The sequence below is a fragment of the Thermobia domestica genome, chromosome 8, assembly GCF_964235325.1.
Source record: "Thermobia domestica chromosome 8, izTheDome1.hap1.1, whole genome shotgun sequence".
Classification (NCBI taxonomy): Eukaryota; Metazoa; Arthropoda; class Insecta; order Zygentoma; family Lepismatidae; genus Thermobia; species Thermobia domestica.
This window is the reverse complement of record NC_137461.1, coordinates 36,124,477-36,130,971: the sequence shown is the minus strand read 5'-3', so window position 1 is coordinate 36,130,971 and position 6,495 is coordinate 36,124,477. Positions and strand designations below refer to the sequence as shown.

At 32.3% G+C, this 6,495-nt stretch overlaps 1 long non-coding RNA gene across 1 annotated transcript; it reads left to right on the top strand.

Moving 5' to 3' along the window:
• Positions 1-230: 230 nt before the first annotated feature.
• LOC145691633 (uncharacterized) lies at positions 231-5,296 on the top strand. Its single transcript, XR_014132447.1, has 3 exons — positions 231-332; positions 2,953-3,082; positions 5,048-5,296. It is a non-coding gene; the product is annotated as an uncharacterized LOC145691633 (long non-coding RNA).
• Positions 5,297-6,495: the final 1,199 nt, after the last annotated feature.

Sequence of the window (6,495 nt, the reverse complement as noted above, 5' to 3'; positions counted from 1 at the left end):
TTCATAATAAGAAGTTACAGTTATTTGATATTAATTTTGTTACAATGACAAACGCGGGAAAAGAAACAAAGGAAAACAAGCAATTATATTCATAAGCTTTATTAATTTATTACGATTGTCCTTGAAATGTATGCTCGGTCTCATATTAACAAATAAATTAAATGTTATACTTTACTGAGCTAAATCAATTAAAACAGCAATGAAACGAGAAATTGATCAAGTGTTATTTTTTCAAGGTCTTAATTATGTATAAATTCTGTTGCAGGTCGTACATTACTTATAGTCCTATCGCTTGAAGATAGTCATACCAAGGCACCAACATGTTCTCTAAGGTAAGCACAAATTCTTACAAAAATAGTTATAAAAATTAATATTCTGTCAATTGAAGGTACTGAAATATATAATCTGAAAATTTAACAAGTATTGATATTTAATGTGTACAGAAAATTCATTTCAATATAAAGCACACCATATGACTTAATCTTTCTTTCCACTTTCTTGTAAACTAACATCCAATATTAGAATTTCTATCATTTCTCATTTTGAATAAAATAAGCACATATGTGCATGTTTTAACTTTTTTTTCGAACTATAAATTCTATAACCCTATAAAGCCCGCGAGTAAAAATATAACTTTGAAAAATGTTTTTCTCATATATATGAGGGCCACTATTAATATTTTGAGCCTTGGCAACACTGATTGTACTTAGGTGCAATTTTTTTCTTGCATAGAAATGTTTGACATTGTTGACCATAACGTACTTCAAATGTTTTGTCAATAGCTTTATTTGTGTTGCTTATGTTGACTTGAAGATTGCGTGGCAACAGAAAAGTGGGATTAACTCGTGAAAATTTTCATGCGATGATTTATTACGACTTTCGACGTGGATTATCAAGACAAGAGTGCATCGATCAACTTACTTCCTCATTTGGCGATGAAGCTCCATCCTTTGCTACTGTGAAACGCTGATATAACGATTTTATTTGTGGCCGCCATTCGCTTACTGACGAAATTGGCGAAGGTCGTCCAAAATCAGTTGTTATTCAAGAAAATATTGATGCTGTGCAAAGCCTAATACTGCAAGATCGTCATATGACATACTGTGAGATTGAGGCAACTCTAGGCATTAGTTCCACCAGCACACATAAAATATTACATGATCGTTTAGGTGTGAGAAAGGTTTGTTCTCGTTGGCTCAAACATAATTTGACAAAAACTCAAAAAGAAGCTTGTGTTTATTGGTGCACACAAATGCTCAATAAATACAATGGCGGTGCTTCAAAAGACGTATATAAGACTGCAACAGGTGTCGAATCATGGATATATGCATATGCGCCGGAACGTAAACAGCAGCCGATTGTATGAGTGTTTCAAGATAAACCAAATCCAACAAAAGCTGTTCGCGCTCGAAGCAATCGAAACAAATGGTCGCCTGTTTTTCAGGAAAACTAGTCATGTGGCAACTGTGCTTTCAGAGGAACGTAGAACGGTCAACTCTGAATGGTACACAACAATTTGTTTGCCTGAGATCTTCAGTGAAATACGGAAAACAAACAAGCTCCGTTGGATTATTCTTCATAAAGGTAATGCGAGCTATCACACATCTCGTCTAACAACCGAATATTTGAACACTCAAGAAATCGAATTGATGGGTCATCCGCTGTACAGACCTGATTTGCCACCCAATTACTTCTTCATGTTCCAGAATGCCAAGAATAAATTGCGTCGACAACGATTTTCGTCGGCGGAAGAAGCTCTTTATGCGTTCAGAAACCATATAAAGGTGCATAATGAAGGTTGGAAAAAATGGTTTGACAAATGGTTCGAACGAATGCAAAAGTGTAGGGTCTATTGATAATAAAGGAGAATATTTCGAAAAACAATAAATCAATTTTTAGTGGCAAATTACTGTTTTTTTTTTATTTTTAGGCTCAAAATATAAATAATGGTCCTCGTATACTTGAGATGACACTTTCAGATACTTATTATGTAAAAGTAGTATTTATAATTTCGAGGTAATATTTTTGTACCTAGTTTCTATTATTATTCTAAGTAAATCTTAAATTCATGTCTGTGAACCAGATGGCAGCAGCAATTTATGTTGCAATGTCGTTTACACTGGAAACAAAACGAAACAAAATCAAAATTAATGGTTTCGAGACTTAATTACCGGGTTATAAAGGGTTAAAATGCAAACTGTTTTACGACATTACTTAGATAGGTATATAGTACATAGCAACTAAATTTTACTGATTGCTTGTGGATTCAGATGTCTTTTCAACACTGGATATGCATACCAACTGTTTAAAGTAGAGTCCGACCAAAAACTATTGTTTCTAGTGTCAGAGGAAAGTATGGTATCAATCTCGGGGTTTACTTGCTTGACACTTGAACTCGAAGCAGGAGGGATGTATCTAATTGCATGTCATGATCTCAGGACATTGTCCTTCAGTAGAAAGGATTTTTTTTTAAGTACAAATATGAGATTAAATCACGTGATAAGTATTTAATTTACATCTTCTTTTAAGGCTAATGAACATACTTTTTGTTTGTTATATACACACACGCCTTACACACCAGGGAGAAATCAATTGTTGAAGCCAAGATAACACAAAATATCTCCCCTATGTAGCAAGGCCGGATTAAGGGAAGAGCCTAGGGAGGCTGTAGCCCCGGAACTCCTGGTAGATGGGGGCCCTCATTCTGATCAAAATCTCAACTAGCCGTCTAAAAAGAATCATACAAGATACAATCATCACTATAAGATAACATATGACAAAAAATATAAAACATATTCCCTTAATTTTCCTGCTGAACTTTCACAGAAATATTTTAGACGAAATCAGCAGGGGTCACATATTTTTTATATCACCTAGCCTCCAGATGGGTTAATCATTTCCTGTTATGTAGTCAATATATTTTATTTTGAACTCATTGCGTTTTTATTACAGGTTTTCGTATTTCTTGCCCTGATTGTTTGTGTCGCTTTGGCAGTTCCAATGCCAATGCCTTATCCTCAAAGAATTCCTCTGCAACAGCAACAGAAAGGAGAGAATATGCAGACAGCTAACATGATGTGGGGTAAGTTATTACAACATATACTTTTATATATATATATATATATATATATATATATATATATATATATATATATATATATATAAAACTCTGTTCTCTTCATACTTGCCGTCTATGAAAGTGTTCTCACATGATAGACATATTATACTACTCCATGTTTTCATATGTTAACGCGAAATTAAAATTTTCTAATTGATTTATCATCGTTGTAGAGTACAATTGGCTTCTTATTGTTTTTCTCTGATTTTTTAAAGAATAATAAAATAATAATAATAATAAATCTTTGAATGATAATTGTTAATTCATATTTTATTTATATTACCGATTTCGTACGACCAGTGGCATAATTACGATTTGGTTTCGGGGGAGCATTGCAAACTTTCGGGGGGGCTTTGCCTGAAAATGTGAAAATTCTGTAAGATATTTCATATACTTTAGTATAGTAAGTAAGATTTCGGGGGGATTTAAGCAAGGAAGCCCCCCACCTAAATACGCCACTGAGTACGACCTTTGAAAAGTAACACTTTAAAATGACTTGCACTTTAAAATAAAATCAACTTTTGAAAATGATATTTTTTACTTCAACGTCCCACGATTATGTTAAATGAGATGGATGATTAATGAAAGTAAATGAAAATTATGTTACATTTTTTGTGCCTTCCAACTAGGTATTGAATTCCTGACCACGTGTACCAAATGCACACGTAGTAGCCAGAGGCGTATCTAGAAGGTACAAACTGCAAGGGAAGGGGGAGCAACCAGAACCCAGACTATGATAGGATTATCATGAGCACTATAAACTTTCAAAAACATATAAATAAAAGCTTCAATTATTTTATCACCCACAAAACTGGGGACCTAGACCTTCCGATCCCCGGGCTGAGTCCGCCACTGGTACTATAACTAGGTAAAAAAGAGCGCAACAACTCTTGTACTTTAATGTTTTTAACATACCATCAAGGGAGGAAATAATTGTTAAGCACTTCTTTGTTTGGGAATTTATAATTTGTGTTTATGTCTTAAGTTTACTAACTGAATATAATAATTAATGAATATTACTGATTTTTTGTTGTAACAAGTTTCGTGTATTATTTTTTTAAAATTTCTGTATTGTTTTATTTCCTTTTCCACATTATTTGTGTTTTCAAAATTATAATTAGTTTTTATTGAATCAAAAGATCCAATATATTTCAATCAAAAATTTTCGTGTATGCCGTATATCTTGAGAACTACATTTAGTGTAGCCAAACACAAAATATCACTTAACTCAATATGATATACTTATTCCGTTTAAAAAGAAAAAAACGAAAACTCGATTTAGGGGGCGTTCAAAAATTTTGTGCCAGCTGATCTAAAAACTAATTATTGGCCCAGATCTCAATCTTTTAATTCATTTTTTTGGGATCATTCCTAAAATTCTTGGCCAAGATTGCAATTTTTTGATCATTTTTAAAAATCATTTCTAAATTTCTTGTTGAGAGTTTAAACATATTCTTCAGTAAGCAAATGTTATAATTGTTTAATGCAAACTTTCAATAAGATTATGATGCAATAAACAGAATCCGTTGTAGTCAATAATAAGTATATATTGGGACGAGACACATTGACGGTCATAAATATGGATAACTTCATATCTTAAATCTGCAATTTTTGAATTTGAAGTAGAATTTACACTTCAAAGTACACAAATTAGGCATAAAATTTATCTATTTATTTATTTTTTGCATAATTGTTGATTATATTTCAAACTAGAATACGTACTACTTTCAATTTTGTTACGATAGTTACTTAGGTTGTCATAGCATTGTATTTTCCATTCTTTGGTCGTACTTGTTAAAATCTACAGTAGAGTATTATGACTTTATTGAGATTACGTAGTGAAAGCTTTCCTGTAAAAATGTATTTAGTTTATTTTTTTATCGTACTGGGAATTTTAATGTACTTACAAGTTTCTTTCTTTTGTTTCAGGATTTCCATGGTTTTGGGGATAAACATGAAGGAAAGAATCAAACGTACTGGCAGGGAGAAATACATTAAGGACGGAATATGACTTCACTTAAAACTAATAAGATTTCATACTTTCAAATATAGTTAGGATTCTTAAGAAAATTCTAGTCAGAACATTATGTATGTTTTCCTTTATTTGAAAATATCAAAATTATGTCTCAGTCTATAACCTGTTATTAAAATTATATGAATAAATTAAAAGAAAAAGCAATTGCATATAGCTATATTTTTATTATTTTTCAATTAAATTAATTTATCCAGCAAGAAATTCAGCTAATTGTTATACTGGATTACCTCGCTACCTTCTCCGTATGACATTATGAAACAAAGCTTTAGGTTGAAAATTCTAGAAAAAATATGAAACATCAAGAAGGGATTATTTATGATAAAATAAATGGAACCGAGTTAAGAATGGTCCAAGAGCATTGCCAGAACGGACTTTAGATGAATTATTTCTCCTTAATTTATATTAAATTGTACGCTTTCAAAGTCTTAACTGCAAAACCAATCGGAAAACGACCATTAGCAAGACCTAGGTGCAGATGGGAGGACAATCTTAAGATGATTCTCGCGGAAATAGGAATACAAAATAGAAACTGGATCCAGTTGGTTAAGGATAGAACTCAGTGAAGAGATTTTGTGAACGAACCTTCGGGTTCCATGAGCAATAGTGTTAGTTACATGAAACTATATTTAAATTTATTTGATTAACTAATGACGCAATAATTATTTAATTAATAACTGGTATTGTTGTTGATTCAACATTAGTATTGGTCTACACGAATATCATCTCTCTATGTCGTACAGTTCCCGAGATATGGCTTCTTAAATCTCCCGAAATCGGAACTTTTTTTTGGCCACTATCTCGGGAACGGTAAGGGTAACAAGAAAAATTCCATCACTTCTTTCGGATAGTTTTCGATGCTCAATCGAATGGAAGGCTCAAAACTGAAAAAATCACAATTAACGGACACACACACACACACACACACAGAGAGAGAGAGAGAGAGAGAGAGAGAGAGAGAGAGAGAGAGAGAATTCAGTAACGAACTTTCTAAGTTCATTGAAAATCAACAAACTTCAGGGAGCTGGAAGTGTATAAAAGGAAAATATAGTACAACGCTCAGAATAATTTCATTGTAATTCTTGGGATACATTTCATTTATCATATATCGGCTGCTTCGATGTCAAGGGCTGTAACTTTAAAATTGAAATTTTCCAGGAGAGGACTTTGAACTTCGACATCTCATGTTAAATTGCATTCAAAGGATGCTATTTAATATCACCATTAGAAAATAAACTTCATAATTATGTTTCATCTTTGAAATCATAAAAGAAATATAATTTTTTCATGAGATTTCAATTTTCAATACTCTCCTGTAAAATACATACAGCATCCGTCAATCTGT